Source organism: Channa argus, chromosome 3 (genome assembly GCF_033026475.1).
Source record: "Channa argus isolate prfri chromosome 3, Channa argus male v1.0, whole genome shotgun sequence".
NCBI lineage: Eukaryota > Metazoa > Chordata > Actinopteri > Anabantiformes > Channidae > Channa > Channa argus.
The window spans coordinates 5,316,826-5,335,215 of record NC_090199.1 but is presented as its reverse complement, the minus strand read 5'-3'; the positions used below and the strand labels follow the sequence as shown (position 1 = coordinate 5,335,215).

At 39.9% G+C, this 18,390-nt stretch overlaps 1 protein-coding gene across 1 annotated transcript in view; it reads right to left on the bottom strand.

Annotated features, from left to right (window-relative positions):
• LOC137124309 (protein phosphatase 1 regulatory subunit 29-like) overlaps nucleotides 1-18,390 on the bottom strand; it is a 196,448-nt gene that overhangs the window by 150,491 nt on the left and 27,567 nt on the right. The window lies entirely within an intron of this gene.

The window sequence follows — 18,390 nt, the reverse complement described above, 5'->3', positions numbered from 1 at the left end:
AAGTGAAATGATCAGTGTCACCGTCCTGTTTACGGCGGGTGCAGTGGCAAAGTGAAGTAATACTGCTGCATTCAACAATTACCTAATAAATGTGTGTGCGCGTGTTTGTCTTTGTCTTCAGTGGTTGTGAAAACCCAGGGGCTCGACCTGGAGAATGGAGACAGTTTTTGAACAGTGGAGCCCAGTTTGTCTAGTTGACCTGACTTTTTTCAGGGTCAATGGTAGGATTAGGGCAAAGTTAGTGACCGATGAATAGCAAAACAACTCTCATCAATAAATAATTCACTTGTCTTTAATCCTCAACTGAAATATTACATGCAGCAAAGTGCAAATGCTTCTCCTCTTATTTCTCACACTGGGCTCCGTCGCCTGGACGCTTCCATCTATTATAACACAGAAAGATATTTTCAAATACATAGAGCTCATGTTTTTATATCATAGCTGTCTCAATCAGAAATCAGCAGTCCCAGTTCTCAATAAACCAGCCAACAAACACAATCCACAGTCCCTGACCCCAACTTTATGACTGAGTGTGAGTAGAGAAAAAGCATCTCACACACAGCAGGTGGATTTGTCTCGGAGACGGATGAGCTTGTGGCAGCATCTGTAGACGCAGGGGTTACAAAAGGTTGTAAACATTTTATTGTATTGGCCAATAGGAAGACAGAGGTCAATGCAGCAAACAAGAGTTTAACAGAACACCAATAATGTTTTGTGAAGGCCACTATTAACTCTATAAAAGTGTTGGTCTTGGTCAGCTCAATTTTCTACGTCGCTACACTGTTTTACTGTAAAAGCTCAGGATATTAAGAGCCACTAACGTTAAGAATATATATATTTTTAAAAATGCAATAAATTGTACTTATGTATTCGAAATTCATGGTACTTAACCTATTAGCATGGGTCAGTCTCGACCTTGGAATTCAATAAGAGTTGAATAAGAGTTGGCGTAACGGGCACAGTGACGGAGTGATTGTACTGGTTTTAGAGGTCGAAATGAGAGTTTTGACTCTGATTAAATTTGCATATTTGAGCTCCACTCTTAGCTTGAGAATTACTACAGTAGATAAACAGTAATGAAGAATCAGTATTTATTATTGCCTCCTGGCGTTTACTCAGGACATCTTTAAAAATTGCATTTTAAAATAATGTGACATCATCTCACAGTGAATAACATGTTAGAAACACTTTAAAAGGCTCATGATCTTCAGTAAAAAGTGATATTTTTTGGTTTAAATAACAAATCTAAAGTATGTGGTAACTTTGTGGATACGAGTTTCCGATCCTTGTAATACCTATTTTTCTAAAACATAAGTCTATAAAATAAGATATATTGAGTTCGGTTAGCTTGGCCTACACTATTTGAAGGACTACTTTGACCACACAGCTTTGAATTTATATACCCCATCCATCCATTTCCTTAACAGCTTATCCTGTTAAGGGTTGCAGGGTACTGGAGCCGATCCCAGCTGTCAGTGGGAGAGAGTCGGGGTGAACCTTGGACAGATTGGCAGTCTATCACATTACCACACATAGACAGCAACAGACATTCACACCTACGCTCAATCTAGAGCCACCAATTATCTTAAATGCATGTCTTTGGACTGTGGGAGGAAACCGGGTACCTGGAGGAAACCAACACAGGCGCGGGGAGAGGCTTCAAACTCCACGCAGAAAGGCCGTGGTCGACAGGTGGAATCGAACCGGGGAGCTTCTGTCCTAGCTGCGAGGACAACATCAACCACTCCCCCCTGCTGCCCACTTTACGATCATATCAATAATTTAAAACTTTGAAAGGGGACATTTCCATGATATTTTATACGTTTAATACTTTAAGTACTTTTTTTTATTGCTATTATATTTTCCCCTAAGTACAATTCTGATTAGAGGGCATTTTATTGCCCTTTCTAATAAATTTGAATTCTTCTCATACCAATGAAAACGTGTCTCAAACTGTGAAATGTGTCTAAAGCAGATCTCTCAATTGACCCCTGAAAATCTGTACATCTCTACATTCTTATTCTGTTTGATATAGTATTCAAAAACGTGATGTCATATTACTGTCGACTGAATTCCAGCAAGGGGAAAAGGGACCTTTGCGGTTTAGCAACAAACTTGGTTCATAAGGGGAACTTGAAAATATGTCAGTGAATCACCAGAGCCTTAAACACTCTTTCCTCGGTGTCGCAACTTCTTTCGATGTATAGCTTCGAGTTCCACAGTAGCTCAGGCTTAATCAGACAAAACCAAAGCTTTCACTTTTATAAAATAAATATAGGCAGTCGCGTAAAAATGATGAGACTGCCAGAGGTGGAAAGAGACCCGTGTAAACTACCAGGAGGTAGGAAGCAAAGCAATAGTGCAAGAAGTGATGCAGTGCATAGGGGAGGAGTGCAGACAGATGTGAGGGACATAAAAAGCTGAAGGGATAAACAGAGGAAGATCGAAGAGGTGATGATTGGTAAAGAAGGTGGGGCGTGAGGAGGCGGCTGGATTATTGAGTTTATCGTCCAGAAAAGACCTGAGTGACTTTTTCTATTATTTATTTTTTTATTTTTTGCTGTAAAAGACGTTATTTGTTATCCAACAATACGTTAAAGGGAACGAGGAGGATTCTTAGTGCTGCTTAGTGAGTATGATAAAACAATGAAAAGTGCAACATTGGACTGCTGTTGCTGCTTAATGTTAAAATTGCAGGTGTGACAGTGGTCATAGAAAGAGAGAGAGAGAGATAATAGACCATGTGGTCCCGTATACAAAGGCAGCTTAGTGGAAAACACATGAACTGTTTTCATTACGTACGCTTGCGTTTTCGTGACAAGTCAAAGTGTTATCGATAAAGTCAAAAGCATGTGTACAAAGTTGCTCCAGTGGTCTCAGCTTTTCATGTGCGCTAGTCAATTAGTTCAAAAACTTCCTCCATAGCAAACTTCTCCATCCCTCCACCCTCCTCTTCATCTTCTTCCACTTCCTTGAACTCGTTGATCTCCTGCTGCACCTCCTCCTTCCGCACCCGGGCACATTTTGTTTACCACGTTAATCTAGCATCTCATACAGTAAGCAAGAGAAGGGCTGATTATAATGGTGGCGTAATTAGCTGATTAGCAAAGGAGAGAGCTTGTTAAGGATGCTAGCCAGATGAGAGGACACTTGATTAGATAATTATAATCATGTGTGTTTGAATACTGATACAAGTTATAATGCCACCATGAAAATCTATTACCATTCATAAGATACAGCAACTTATAACCATTCAGTGCTGTACCTGAGGTTTCATTTGTTTGTAAAAGAAAACAAAACTTAATCTCTAAAACATTCCTTCTATGGGCCAGAACTACATCAAATGAGGAAGCATTTATTGCCAAAAAAAAAAATCCACTTTCTGCCATTCTGCTCGAAGCAGTTCTTGCCGTGTGATTTCCCGGCAGAAATATCTTCAGACTTCTTCTTTATTTTTTTTTATTTTTTTCACTCGAGACTGCAGCAACAAAACTTGAACCTACTGAATGCCTTTCAGCAAAGAGGCTGGTATACTCTTTAGTTTTATGAATCCCTTTCTGAATAATCCTTTGTGTGGAACTGATTTCCATAGAATTATAATGTGTTTAATGAACTAAATATTTCAGCTTTTAACCATTAACTCTAAAACTTAGACATATACTATAGAACAGAGGTGCTTTAATTTCATTTTTATTTAAGTTGCAACGCCTTTAAGAAAGTGAGAGCCCCAGTATCAACACCTCCTGGTGGTTTTAATGTGATGGACAAGGGTCACCATGGCAAAAACTGAATGCTGGCCATGACCGACAGGTGTCAGAACACACAATATATTACAGTTTGCTGCTTATGGGGCTTTGTAGCTGCAGGCTGATCGGAGTGTCAAGTGGTTTTAATGTCGTAGCTGATCTGTGCATGCTCACCAGACCCTTTCTATCCAGGCCCTGCACGCCCACATGGTTACTCTGGCTGTTTAGTTCTCTGCTCAGGTGGATGCCGCGCAGATCTATGCTGAGAAATGTATGATGTCACCAACCTCTTTGTGCAAATCACATTAGGAATAGTGTAGGTGTAGTTTCCCTAAGAGTTACAACAACAGAATAGTGAGAAAGATGTCAACCAACAGCAGTTTGCACATGCCCACACAGTCACCCTAATGTAGTCAAATCAGGCAAAGCTGCGTGGGTAGAAAGTCAGATTGACAATGCCCAAGTTGGAAAACACCATCAGTGAGCTGGGAAAAGATTTGGAAATTTGGCGAAGCCTTTTACGCTCTTTTTAAAAGCTTTGCTTTAAGTTTCCTTGCATCACATTTTCTGTCCCCTGGACAACATAGATTATTGTTTATTTATCTGGATAAAGTTGTGATCCCTGGGAACAAAGGTTCACAATTACGAGGTAACTAATCTGAAAACGAGGACAGGGTTAGTGTTATCAAGAGCACAGTAATTAATAATGAGTAAGAAGTATTATCTTAAATGTTCAAACAACAAGAGAAAGCTCCTCTGCACATGGAAGCTTCCAGATCTCATTTAAGAGGTTGCACCCTGAGGATGTGCTTGCTTCAGACACTGTGCTATTACAAAGTTAAAATCACCCATTTGTAAAATCTAACGTTTCGTTGAAGATCCGAAGCAGAAAGAACATGCTTTGCTCAGCTGGGCATTTGCATGTCAAAGTTAAGTAGTGTTTCTAAGAAGTGGCTCCCACTTGAATCCACAAAACATGAAGAGGACACCTTCCGTCAGTCCGTTGATTATACATATGCATACATACGTACAAATTGGGGCTGCGAAGGTTAAATCTACAATAATGCACTAACACAAATTCCTTTTAATGCCACTAAGTCTTTTGATGCTGTTAACACAGGTTCAGTTATGATCGATCACCTCAACAGTACAGTGACTCCGAGTACGAAAATGGACCAATTCTCAGCTTTTTTTTTTTTTTTGCGCTCAAATTTCTTGCAGTCTGTCTCTGTCTAACAGAGGGCGGAGCAGCTCCCGCACACACACACACACACACACACACAAACAGACACACACTTACAGCACACAGCAGCAGCTGCTGCAGCAGCAGGGAGACGCATCACAGCTGAGGTGAGACATCCAGGTGGACAACTCTTTTAATATATTGTCATATGCAAATACAACTCCTGCAAGTCAAAAGCCCATAAAAGTACATCAAAGTGGTAATGTCACCTCTGCCGCAGCGCTAAGCATTTAGCCTGGTTTGTCACATACTGTAACGTAATAACTGAGCAAGTTCTGCTAGGGTCTCAACAGCCTCCACCAGCTGCACCGGTGAACCACATCAGAGGGATACTATTTTATGCAGGTGAAAGGATAAGGGATATATTATGTGACTTTCCTGTTGCAGAAATTACTATTTTTTTACTCAGTTGTCATTAAAATTAGCTACCATCAGTACCACATGTCCACTAGACGATAAGAGTATTACATTTGAAAAATGTCCCCTTACAGCCAATTCTGAGTAGATAAAACATGTGTAATTAAATTGCAATTAACATTGAACTTTGAATCGGGCTTACATTTTTAATCGATTGACAGCTCTAATACAAATACAGACATCTCACTCAGCATTCCTGTTGCTTACTTGACTTAAAGACATCATTATTCCACTGTTGGAAAGTCATAGCCATTGAGTCATTTTTCATCAGGAAACAAAAGAAGCTATTTTCCTGAACCAAAGCCTCCCACTCTGCATTCATAATGATGGATTATGGCATCAGATTGATGAGGATGGCTGTCTGAAGGGTATTTAGAGGCATTTCAAGCTAAATGGGATCCTGTGAGCAGCTGAGGGTGTTTTTGATTTTGGAACAGACAGTTTATAACCCACTGCAGGCGTCAAGAAACAGTCTGAACAGACTGTTCGCACAGATGCATTCGGGCATCACTGTCAAGGAGAGATGGTTATGACAAACTCAACTGCCAATTTTGCCAATTTGATGCCTTCAATTCCACATTCATGTTTACTACCCTACAGTTTATTCAGAGTTTTAAAAAACAGTTAAACGACTAGGACTTGAATTGCAAATTATATAAAAACATTATACTTCAGTAAATGCAATCAAATTTCAGCTAAAGTATCACTTTTTCTGCCTCAGAAAGTCCTTTAAATATTGTTTCCCAAACTGTGTAATGCTGTATATAATGTGTGAATTAATATGCTATTTCTTTGGATTTATTATTATCATGTTATTGCTTGCTGATGCAAACATCCAGTTTCCCCATAGGGGACATGAGGGATTCACCTTCTAGTTGCACGGCTCGTTGACGCATAACCACAGACACACAGACACACACACGCTGACCCTGAGAGATGAAAAGGTAATAGCACACAAAAGGATACATTGATCCTTGTGAAGCCCTCCAGGAGCTGTTGCTGAATCACTTCCACAGCATGTTGTCCTGACCTCATCAATTAGGAAAGAAATTGACGAAACTGACCCATTAGTGTAGTGATGTGCAAATTTCATGTTTGTCTGATTAACCTCAGGGAGCCTCCAAAAAGCAGGAAAAAGACATGCTTGAGCGTGGACTTAGCAAACATATAGTATAAAGAATATATTCTGTGTGTTTTCATTAACACTGTGTATTATGACATATGTACTCGTGTACGTGTACTTGTTGTGTTGGTTTTTATTGGGGCACACAAACTCAGGCAATCACACGGTACTTATGTTGCTTCAGGAGTTTTGATGTGATTATATACTGTAGGCAATGCCACACGTAAAGCAAAAATATTAAAAATAATTATTTGTATCAAAAATACAAGGAAGCATTAGAGTCTGAATTTCATACTCTAAATGTCTTAAAGAGCTCCTGCCACTACCATGCTTCTCATATCCGGACTTTTTTCTACTTCTGACACGGATCTAAACATATTCCCTAGAAACCAACAGGTGAATACTTTGATTGTAAAACACTTTTAGCAACTCAAATAAACTCTAATTTTGCTTCAGCTGCAGAAAGCTGGTCCAATGTTAATGTATTCCACACATTTTTGTATACTTGCTGTTTTGTATGTTTCCACGCATTGCAAAGAAGAAGATCAATTGCTGGTTCGGTTCAACTAATCAATCTTGTTTTTTACTTTTAAGATACAGAGGAAACTCCAACATGAACGTATATCCAGATTTATAGCCTGAGTCTAGTCTGAAAAAAGATAATACCTCACCAACTACATGCTTAACTTCAAAACCTAATCTGACCTAAACTGAATCTTGACCCTAAAAAGTCTCTGGTTTTTAGGGAAAAAAAAGGAAAGGACAGCAAAATGTCCTCACTTTTCAAAATGTCCTAACTTTCCAGTGGCAACACTTGGGCCTAAAAAGATAGCAATACAAGAACACGCACACATTCACACAGACATCTCTATTCTCATACATACAAATGGATACGCAAACACCAAAAGAGATGTAGAAACAGAGATAACCTGCAGGACAGGGGCAGCAGAACACATAAACTAATACAATACACACAAGACAAATAGCGATACCAAGACAAAAAGAACTACATGCAAACACAAAAGACATATCACGTCCGCTGTGTTTTAGCCAGAACAAACACATTTTTCAAAAGCAGCAGAAGTAGCTAGACAGACTTAAACATTTTTTTTTTTGTGGCTTTTGAATTTAAAAGAGCTCTGCCTGCATAAACAGATTACAGTATCCTCGGCTTTGCAAACAGGGATGTGATATTAAAATCAAACAAATGCACATGTGAATACACCTGAGTCTGCACACACAGTCACAGTATGTAAAATGGTATCAATAATCACCTCTTAGCTCTCTCTCTCTCTCTCTCTCACAGTGTGTATATGTCGCTCTGCCAGACAGCTCGATCTGGAGACAGACTGAGCATAAGGCAAACGCAGGCTGCTCTCTCCAAATATTTGACCCTGTCATTGCTTTTTTTCTCTGCGCTTGTGTCTTGCAATTTTTCTTCCTCGCGTGTTGTCCTCTGATGACATTCACCTATTATTTGCTGGAATCCTCACCACTCTTCTTCTTCTCCGGCTTTCTTTCCCCAGCTCCTATTCTACAGTAGACTTCTCCTCCCCCCCCCCCCCCCCCCCCCACTTTTATTTCTTACCCTCTTTTTCTTTAGCATTGTGATTTTGCTGCTGCTTTCTATTCCCAGAGGGCAAAGGCATCACACAGGCCAAGAAACCAAGACCGGTTAAGCCTAGGAAGGCATTGGGGTTGGAGTGCATGTGAACAGAGATTCAAAATTTTAGTTGGACAAATGCCTTCATTTTCAGTCACTATTGTGTTGAATATAAAAAGTCAAAAGGGTTCCAGAAGTGCCTGCGAGACAGCTGTGTCTTTTTAGAAAAGAAAGATTAGAATTCGAGATCGATTAAGGCTGGAAAACACTTCACGGCGCCACAAGAATTATAAATATGATTTAGTCGTGGCAACTGGTCAGAACTTGTTGGTCCTGGGCAGTTCCAGATGGCTCTGACGGTCAGCAGAAACAATCGTTAAGTGTGTGCTGTGTCAAGATTTCAGTCTCAGTCTAAAGACCCAGTTTCTGGGATCTGGGTTTTCCTATTTCCAGAACATCCAGGTGGCCAAGAGTTTAACCATAACACCACACAGGAATGTCAATAACGGATGACTCTCCTGCATACAGTTCTTTTCTACCGTGCTACTGACCGGCAATTTTGCATGACCTTTCTGAACGAAATTAATTTATGTCAAACATCTTTATTAACTGCAGAATTTGTCTCTTACTCATCAAGAACAAAAATCTCTCCTTATGAAAAAATCATTGCTGGCCTACGCTCCACTCGTGTTAATCATAATCAGTGTGTTTGGAGTACACTGACTGTGTTGTGGTAATTTTTAGCAATCATCTGCGAGCTGGACACTTTTTGAAAAGATGGCCACTTTTAAAGAAACGTGGGCTCTACTCTTTTACCCCCTAGGAGCCAATCAATATATGGTTCATGTATTACAATCAGCAGCCATTTGATTATCATGTCCTTCATATTTGCCCATAAATATCAACAACATTCATTCTCAGATTGGAAACTCAGCATGATGCACCGAGCCAGGAGTTACTCTAATACAACTATGTAGTCTTTCAAAAAACTGAGCATTGACTACAGATTGAGTAAATGCTAAGATCTGATCTTTACTTAATCAGTAAAATCACAATTTGTTAAAGAGCCCTTATTGTACAGCCAAAGTGCCTAATAAAGCTATGGCTGAAATAAGAGCAATGGTTTGCCTATTGTGAACCTTCCAGTTAACAGTTTAAAAGCAGACACATACTGAGCAGATATCAAAGATCTTGCAACGACAAAGTGCGACTGTTGTGTCCACTCGCATTGCATTAGCTCTGTGTTAAATCCCAGACCACATCTTTTCCCATCCCTCCGCCATTTCCCCTTTTTGACTCTTCACCACATATATTCCTAGACATACATATTTATATTCTCAACTTCTCTTACATATTCAGCTCATCTCAATTTCTCTCTCTCTCCACCTCCTTGGTTCCGGTATTTCTTGCGTGAATAATCCATGTCAGTTTAATCCTTTTAGCTATTCTCCCCTGTAGCCTAATGAGCCTATAGCACTGCTGCCCTCACACACACAGACACGCACACATCTATACTTGCACACATATTTATGCACAGGAGCTATCGCTATGCTTAAGAACATTAATACCAACTTAACGGGATTTATCTTTCCACTGTGCTTCCAACGACCAATCACGGCTCTCCTCATCCCTTATTTGATCACGCTAATATCTTATTTTATTGGCACGATTTGCATTGAGCATTTACCAGAAATAACATTTGCTAAGTGGTTTATTGGGAAACCGGTGTGACAAATTTCCGGTTAGTAACCCCAACTGGTGACATAATGAATGTCCACTGGAGACTTGGCTGAGGAATTGTTGATAAATGCCGCAACTACGCAAGGAAAATGACCACAGAGCCGCTTGAAGTGATTGTTTGTTGTGGGTCTGCAATAATTTAGTGTTGGAATAATATAAAAACACTTTATGTTTGTTTTTATCCCGAGTGATGTTCACCTTTAGATGGGAGATGGCAAAGGACTGTGAAGTTTTAAATACGCTGTCCCCACGACAACATGATGATGTTTTTCAAACACTGACTCACGGTGTCACCATAGCCGAGTCTTACTCCTAAAGTTACAGGAAAAACGTTGCAAAAATATAAATTTATTTTTATATGAATATTTAAAGGCTTAAATGACATCATCAGTGTTTGCATGACTTCTCCCTCTAAATATTTTTCCTCCCTCTGCTCCTCGTCCACATTCACCGCAACAGGACAGCTTCTGCTCTCTGTCCTCTTCTTGGTCTTCATCATCAGCACTTCTTCCCCCCCAACCCCAACCCCACCCCCAGCCCACACATCTCCATTTCACCTTGTCTTTTTCTTGTCTCCCCCTTTGTTTTTGTCATTCACTGACTCCATCATTCTGTCTGTGCTCCCATCTGCTCAATCGCTCCTCAGTGTCAGCTGTGCTCACAGTCGTCTGACAGCTATATGCATTTTACACACTCGCCGAACACAATTACGCTCAGCTAATTAGCCTAAATTGCAGCTAGGTGCCACAGAACTGGCACTTATTGTCTTTTGATAACCAACTATAGACTCTATGAAACTTTAGTTTGTCTAAGGATCACGATAAAAAACCCAACGTGGCTGTAGAAAAGACACATTTAAATGTCTTTCAAGCATTTTATGCATTAACTGGTGGTGAGAAGCAGGGATTGTACTGCTTTCATGTGCCCATTAAGACATTTTAACCCTGATAAAAAAAGAAATTAATATAACTACAGAAAGAAAAATTTAAAGGTTCATTTATGTTTATATACTAGATATTCCCTGTGGCATAATTTGTTTTATCTACTTGATTTAGGTGTCGATGTCCCACATTGTATCTAAGAGTGGACCGATATAAACACAGGTTTGAGCTGCTCTTGAAACACCTGATTGCTGCCTTGTCCAGTCCATGCTGATGCTTAGGGTATTAACCTTTCCAGAACATGTTTTGTATGTGGTGCAACTCAGTAGCATGTCAATAAAACACGGTGCTGACATCGAATTCATAATGAGAATGTTTTTTTTTTTTTTATTTAGTTTCTCAATTTAAAGATTGGATATGTTGTGTTCTTACTATTTTTAATTAAATGTAGGTTTTAAAAGACTCATTCATTAATTCCCAGGGATTATTTATTATGAGATTATGCACAAAGACTTGGATGACCTGCTTTATCAAGACTGCACAGATGTAGTTTGATCACGGAAAGTATGTCATATGCATGTGCTTACACGAACCACAGAGGAATCCAGCATTTGTAACTTTGGCAGGCAAAGAAGGCTCATAAATATCTGAGGCTTTAAAGAAGACATGTAGCCTGCGCCTGCATGTATGAACTGGCCAGAGGTGGAAGGCTACAGGACCTGGGTGAAGGTGAAGCATGATGGATCTGTAAAAGCTTATATTTTCAGCACCCATTCCTTGGATGAGAAGCAACACTTGGCTCTCCTGTGCTGTCAAACTCAGCTGAGTGCCAGTTTTTATAGGGGTAGACTTGAATTTTAAGTGAGAGACAAGGGGGAATGATTGCATGACTTCTGAGTTATCACTTGGACAACTGCCCACAAATCCTTCAAAACAGCGTTCGCAATATGTGGGAAAGGGGACACTAACTTCTATATTAGCTACTTGTGTGAAAAAACAAAACCGCTACAAATGAACCTCTTCAACCAAGGACAGCACATCACAACATTTAGCATTTACATGCCCTCCACTTACACCCTTGAACAAATTGCATCTGATTGATTAATAGGACCTTGAAAGTGTTGGAACACATGTGTCCAAACCCAGCACAAGTAGTGGCGGCAGCCTCATTTTGAGCGATGCGCTGTTTATTTAATAAGCAGGTTGCTTGGAGCATGTCAATTATTTCTACGCTCAAGGAGGGGTGGAAGGAAGAGGGGGAGGGGAGCCATGAAGAGCAAAGTGTAGACGAAACAGTGGGTGTGTATATTAGAGTATGTCAGTTTGTGTGTGTGCGTGAATGGTGATTGCAGACCTCTAATGGCTTCCAGAAGTAGAACCATTACAAACATGAGGGAAATCAAACAGTCGAAATTACAACTCGCTCTAAACAACGCATCAGGAACACGCCAGCAGGTTTGCTGTCTGTCCTCTATCCAATTACACAGCTGAAAAATAATATTCATTTTGTTCAGCTATTCACTACTTAACTGCATTATTGTATCTAGTAGGCGAGAAATTATTCACTACAGGAATGAGACAACAGAAGCTTTAGACTACTATCTGTGGAGCCACATGTCGTCTGCTGGCCTGGGATCAAACCCCTGCAGTATTTGCTCCAGCGTAGACCGTGCCATACTTTGAACAAAGAAAAATCCCAGTTGCATCGACTGCAATGCTGTTTGAAAAAGTCTACACTTGTTATATTCATACTACAGAATCTATTCATTATGCAACCTTTGCCGAGCAGTCATGTATATTTATGTCTCGGGGTTCGACTCATCATTTATTGCTGATGAAGTGCGAGTGTAAACTTAATCCCTGTCGGTCAGAAAGGCAAACAACACACGCTGTTACAAAGAACGGAGCATCTGGATATAGTAGAATTCCAATGACACTTGGAATATTAAAATATTCACATTTCCTTCTATGACAAACAACATTTCCATGCCCGACAATAGCCACTCACAGTTGTCTTCAGGCCCTGTGCTAAGCTACTAGTCAGTCAGAGAGAAGTACCAAGAAGTCTTCCATCATTTAAACCCCTGCAGGTAGTTTGTCCCTAACTTTTCTTGCGACCGTTAGGACCATTTGTCGAAAGAGTGCTGCCATGCGGGCATCTGTGAAAATCGCAAACCTTTCGATGTCCCCGTTGGTGTCAGTGTTGGACACAAGGAGCCAAGTTTCCAAATGGAAACGGTGCAACATACGAACTGTAGCAGTTTGGTTGGGATTAAACACAAAGATATCAAGGAAATGTTTGGACCACAAATAAATATGTTCATTTTTTTGAAGGTGTGTTTACTTTTGTTGTTTTTACGTGTGACTCTTGTAAATGTTGATCTCTGGTTATTTTGTGTGAAAATCAGGTTGTGTTTTGTCACGTTTTTGTCACGTTTTTTGCTTTCGGGGGGGTAATTTCGTGCCATAATTTGAAATTCAGCTTTGGGTTAAACATATTAAAGATTGATGTAAAATTCCAATATGCCTTCACTAGAAATAACTGTAAATTTTGATTATAAGCTGTGAATCTCCATCATATGATCCCAGTTTGGGTGAGGCAGCAGTACTGAGACAATATACTGTATCTCAGTTACGGGAGGTTGTTACAGACAAGCTGTTGTTGGGTGAATGAATGATGCACCCTGCACTGTCAATTACCAGCAGTCTCCTCAGCCAGAACCTTTCTTGGCTGTGTGTGTGTGTGTGTGTGTGTGTGTGTGTGTGTGTGTATGCATGCAAATATGTGTGTCTTCTCCTTTGGGCCAAGCTATTTGTTTTTTTTTTTCAGTCTCTGCAACCATCCATCAGCCTTCTTCCCATCAGCCGACTGGGCCACCCTTTTGATTTAAGGAAAAGCCCCGGAAATAAGGCATGCCTTCTTCTCTCAGCCTGGACTGCAAATCAGGCCGATAGGGCCTTAGCTTTGTATTAATGGGGCAGAAAATTAAATTAAGGCCAAAGTTGGGAAAGAAAAATGTCTAAGTGGAGAGCAGGTGAACCCAAGGGGAGACAATGGGGTAATATACAGTAAGAGGAGAGGGGTGAAAGGGAGGAGAGAGGGAAAGGGAACAAGTGTGATGGAAAGAGGATGGAACAAGATGAGGAAGAAGGAGGAGGAGGGAGTAAAAAGGAAAGGGCACGAGAGAGATGAAGCAGTTTGGGGAGGACATGGGTAATTTCTCAGCTTGACTCGATACAGAAGCCTTTAAAAAAACATTTTATTTTCCCTCAACAAACATATACTGTTAATGGGATTTCTGCTCTCTGCACCTGCTGTCATAAACACACACACACAATGACAAACAAAACTAGTCTGTTTCACACTCACACTACTTGTGTCTCTGTGTTTGTGCATCACATCTTTCTACAGTTGTGAGGACACTCATTGACATAAGTCACTTCTCTGTACCCTAACTCTAACCCGAACCCTATTTTAAACTAACCGATATCTATTCACAACGTTGGTTTCTAATCTTAAATTTCTCCATGCAAACATGGAGACAAGTGCAAGAAAAACACTCGCACAGGCACAAAACAGGATGTGGGAAAATCTCCATCTTTGACTGTGAGATCTTGCCAGTATAATTCTTTACTTTCATTCCAACAAATCATATTAAACTAAACTAAAATGTAATCACAGATTATGAGATGCCACATCCTGTTGTTATTTCACAGCTTTTTAAATGACACAGTATCCTCAGTATGCAGGCTTGTTGCTGCTTCTCATGCCATGGACTCAGACATTTATCAGCTCGGTGGATTAGAGAGTATATGAGTAGAAAAATTCAACATCAAATTAGGAAGAGTTGTTATAATCAAATTAACAAGAGCGTCTCTCTCTCTCTCTCTCTCTCTATTTCTGCACAAGATTATTGCAGCAGAATCATAGAGGACAAAACATCAAGAATAGAGTCTTCATGGAATGATTCTTCTATCTTATATCAAGAGATTTGTTTTTCAAACCCTGACCCTTTGAACGTGAGAGAAGGGTTTTGAGAGGAAGCTTTACAAAAACTGAACAAAAGATCATTAAAGTATGTCCCCAGATGTCAAAAAGTTTCACTTTGTCCAGTCCCTTTGTGCTACATGTTGATGTTCAAGGCCTGACACATTGTACTTTTACTGTTTTAAGGATATTACCATTACATTACCATGTTTTTATTTGTATAACACTTACAAAGGTCTTGTAACATAAGCAAAAAGTCTTATTATTAACTAAACTAAAATTTATTTTACTAAACCTTCTTATGTCCTATTTTTGCCTCAGTATAACAAAACTGAGCAACCAATCTCTCTCCGTCTGTGCTTCCCATCAGAGGTCGGCCACTGCAGATTCTCTGCTCCACACACTAGTTTTGCACAGATTTTTAACTGCCTTTCCTGATGCAGTTCTCCACAATTTGGCAGGTGTTGGACTGGCACTCAGTTTCCATTGGTTTGTGAAACCTCATTGGCTGGAGTTTTATTTTGGACCACTTGGGGGTTGTGTCTTGTCTAGGGACACTTTTGGAGACGGTGATGGTCGGTTAGTCAGTCCTTCCTAGACTCGCAATGTTTTAAGGCATTTGTTCCAATAAACAAAAAAATGTAAATCTAATTGTAGCGAGAATGGATTCAAAAGCAAAGCCAACTGTTCCAGTTGAGCATAAACCTCACTGAGTGTTCTCAGTATCACGCACACACACATACACATGCATGTGTCTGCTCATGATGTGTTGAGCATAGGTCAAAGTTTAAAAGTTGCAATGATTGAACAAAACTGCAAGGTTGCACACAATTCACATGGATTTGTTGAGTTTCTGTTAATTGTTGCAGTTGCAACATGGTGAATTACTGGAGAGAACATATTATTATCTTTATAACATTTACAAAGACAAAGACAAAGTTAACTTCAGTTCAATTTGATTCCCAGTATAAATGCTGAAAATGCTGTCCTGTTAGTCAGCTAAGGGGTCAGGAAATGCATTTTGTCAGTGATGGTAGATAGAAGGTATGTGTTTGTGTAGACATGCAGTCATGTGGGCTAAGTGTCCTAAGGTGTGTTTGCACGGGTTTTACACATTAATCAAACTGTAAAGACCTGAGCTCATGCATCCCGGATATTGCATGTGTGTGAATCTGAAGTCGAATATACTGTAGATTGTATTTCTGTTTAATTGAGGTAGTTTTCACTCAGGGAAAAGTACATGACAAATACCCTGTCCCACTGCAGAAAATGACTCGAATCTATCCAGCCTTTATGTGGTTTTCAACTTATAATGGTGAGTCAGCATTCTTTTATAGAAACATTCCCTTACAAATGAAAAACCCAAACACTCCCCACTTCACAGGTTTACTACCGTTAAGGGATCAAACCAGCAACAAAAAGAAAAGTGCAAACTGCTACGAAGCCTGGAAGGCCTTGTGCTTAAACTACACTAGAAATCCAAACCCAAACACGTAAGGTGCATGTCTTCACTTAGAGACACTGTTCTGTGTCCTCACAAGCCTTTTAGATACAGTAGCTGCTGCATTTCAGTTTGTCCTGGTATATCATCTTTTCAGAATTCGACAAGCAGACATTTAACCGGCACAATAGTCAGGCTCTACTAGCCCTGTTTCAGCCCTGTAAGTACATTTTACAATTGATTGAAGAGTTTTCTTAATTACCTTCAGAGACTTGTGTGGCAGGGCTCCAGCATTTATCTTTGAACTCTCAGCACAGTCTCCACTGTATTTTAAGGACTATAACGTCTTTTAGGTTGTCAAAGTTAACAAAGAAGTCTGAAGGAGAGTGTCCTTTTGGAGTAATGGCCTTAAAACTTTGTTCTATTTGTACGGCTTTGTCTTGTAGTTTTACAGCAACTGAATTTGTTTCTGACTAGTCTTTTCTTAACTTGATCGGTTTTTCTAACTACATGTTTTCTGCACTTCTAACACAATACAGCCAATCATTTGGTTTTCTAAATTGTGTACTGCAGTTACAGAACAACTATCTACAAGAAATCACTGTAGCATTTCAAACTATCATAATACATAATTTATAAACATGAGTTTGCGAGGGTTAAAATATACCATGTATTAAATTGCAAATCCTTTATGAACACAGATAAGGCTTTTGTCGTTATACCATGATGTTTTGTACTTCTGTGTTGCTGGCATCACATTTTTTAGCTTTTTTTAGCTCTATTGTATCACTTTTTATTGTGGCACTTGTCCAGGTCGTACGTGTCAAATGCTTTCTATTTGACTAATTGTGCAGTATTACTCTGTAGCAGAAAAAGTTCAAGCTAAAGTTGCCTGTGTGATCCAACCCAATTTAGTTATGAGTACATCTCAGTACTCAGTACCTACTAAACACGCATATTAAGACCCTGAGCTTCTGAAAAGCCTGTTTAAATCAACACAGTTTATCTGACCTCTTCTTAGGGCTGTGAGAGGGCATTAAACAACATCTCTGTTCCCATTTTGCTAAAGTTGTAAAGGCAACATACACCTTTATTACTTCTGTAACTACATGGAGTTTAATGACCTTAGAAAGTCCCAGTGTAGCTCCAGGCAATTTGAACCTGAGAGAGAAATTGTGCCCATTATAACTGAAAACACCTGTGTGGGTGGCGAGGAACTCTGGAGCGGTAAAAATGAGTTTTCATTGTAGAAAACACAAAATGCCAAAGTGATATTCTCTCTGCACTTCAGTCAAGGACAAAAATCAACCAACCCGCTCGTGTATGTTTACTCTTCAAAATGTCACTACCTGCTGTTCTGCGTATGCATACACATAAGCTCACACATATATGAACACCCGAGGGGGGGGACATTATGAATACCTCTATAATTTATTACAATCCACTATAACAGCCCTTGTTCTTTTGAAAAGTTTGCAACCTTCTTTAGGGGAACTTCTCATGCACCTCTGTCATCAGTGCTTGTGTTTCTTAGTCATCCTCTCCCTGGGGGGTATTGGCAAAAAATTTTCTACGTAGCCTTCAAGAGTCACATAGATGGCAAGAGTGCCCCAGTCTTTGGGCTAGAAGTTGTTGGTTACACTGTGGGTCCACTGTAGGTTTGACAGTAAACTGTGGTCGAAGATCCATAGTAAGAACATGTTTTCATCCCACAGCTTCAGAGAATGATGCTTTCTAAGGGCCAGTTATTTTACATCCTCTGGCGTATCATTTTGACGCCACAGGTACCCCTCAGTTTTACTGTTGGACAGTCCAGTAGCGCCACCATTTGGCGCCATGGGAACACAGGCGTCTGTTATTGCTTCTACAGTTGCCCTTTGTCATTATAGCACACTTCAAGTGCGCCACAATTTGACACCATGGGAACGACTTTATATACGCACGACAACCGCATTAGCATTAGGGAAAACAAATTCAGGGTGAGGCTACGTTAAGAAACATCATGGGTTAGGGTTAGGCATAAAAACTTAGGGTAAAGTTACAAGAAAAATTATATAAAAACAAAAGGCTACAAACTGTGATGTCACACTGTCTCACTCACGAACCATGGTCTCCTGTGGAAATGTCGTGTGTCTTGTTGTACCATCCACCACCTCCCTGCAGAGTCTTTTCACTTAAATCCTACAACAATATACGTAAAATATAGAA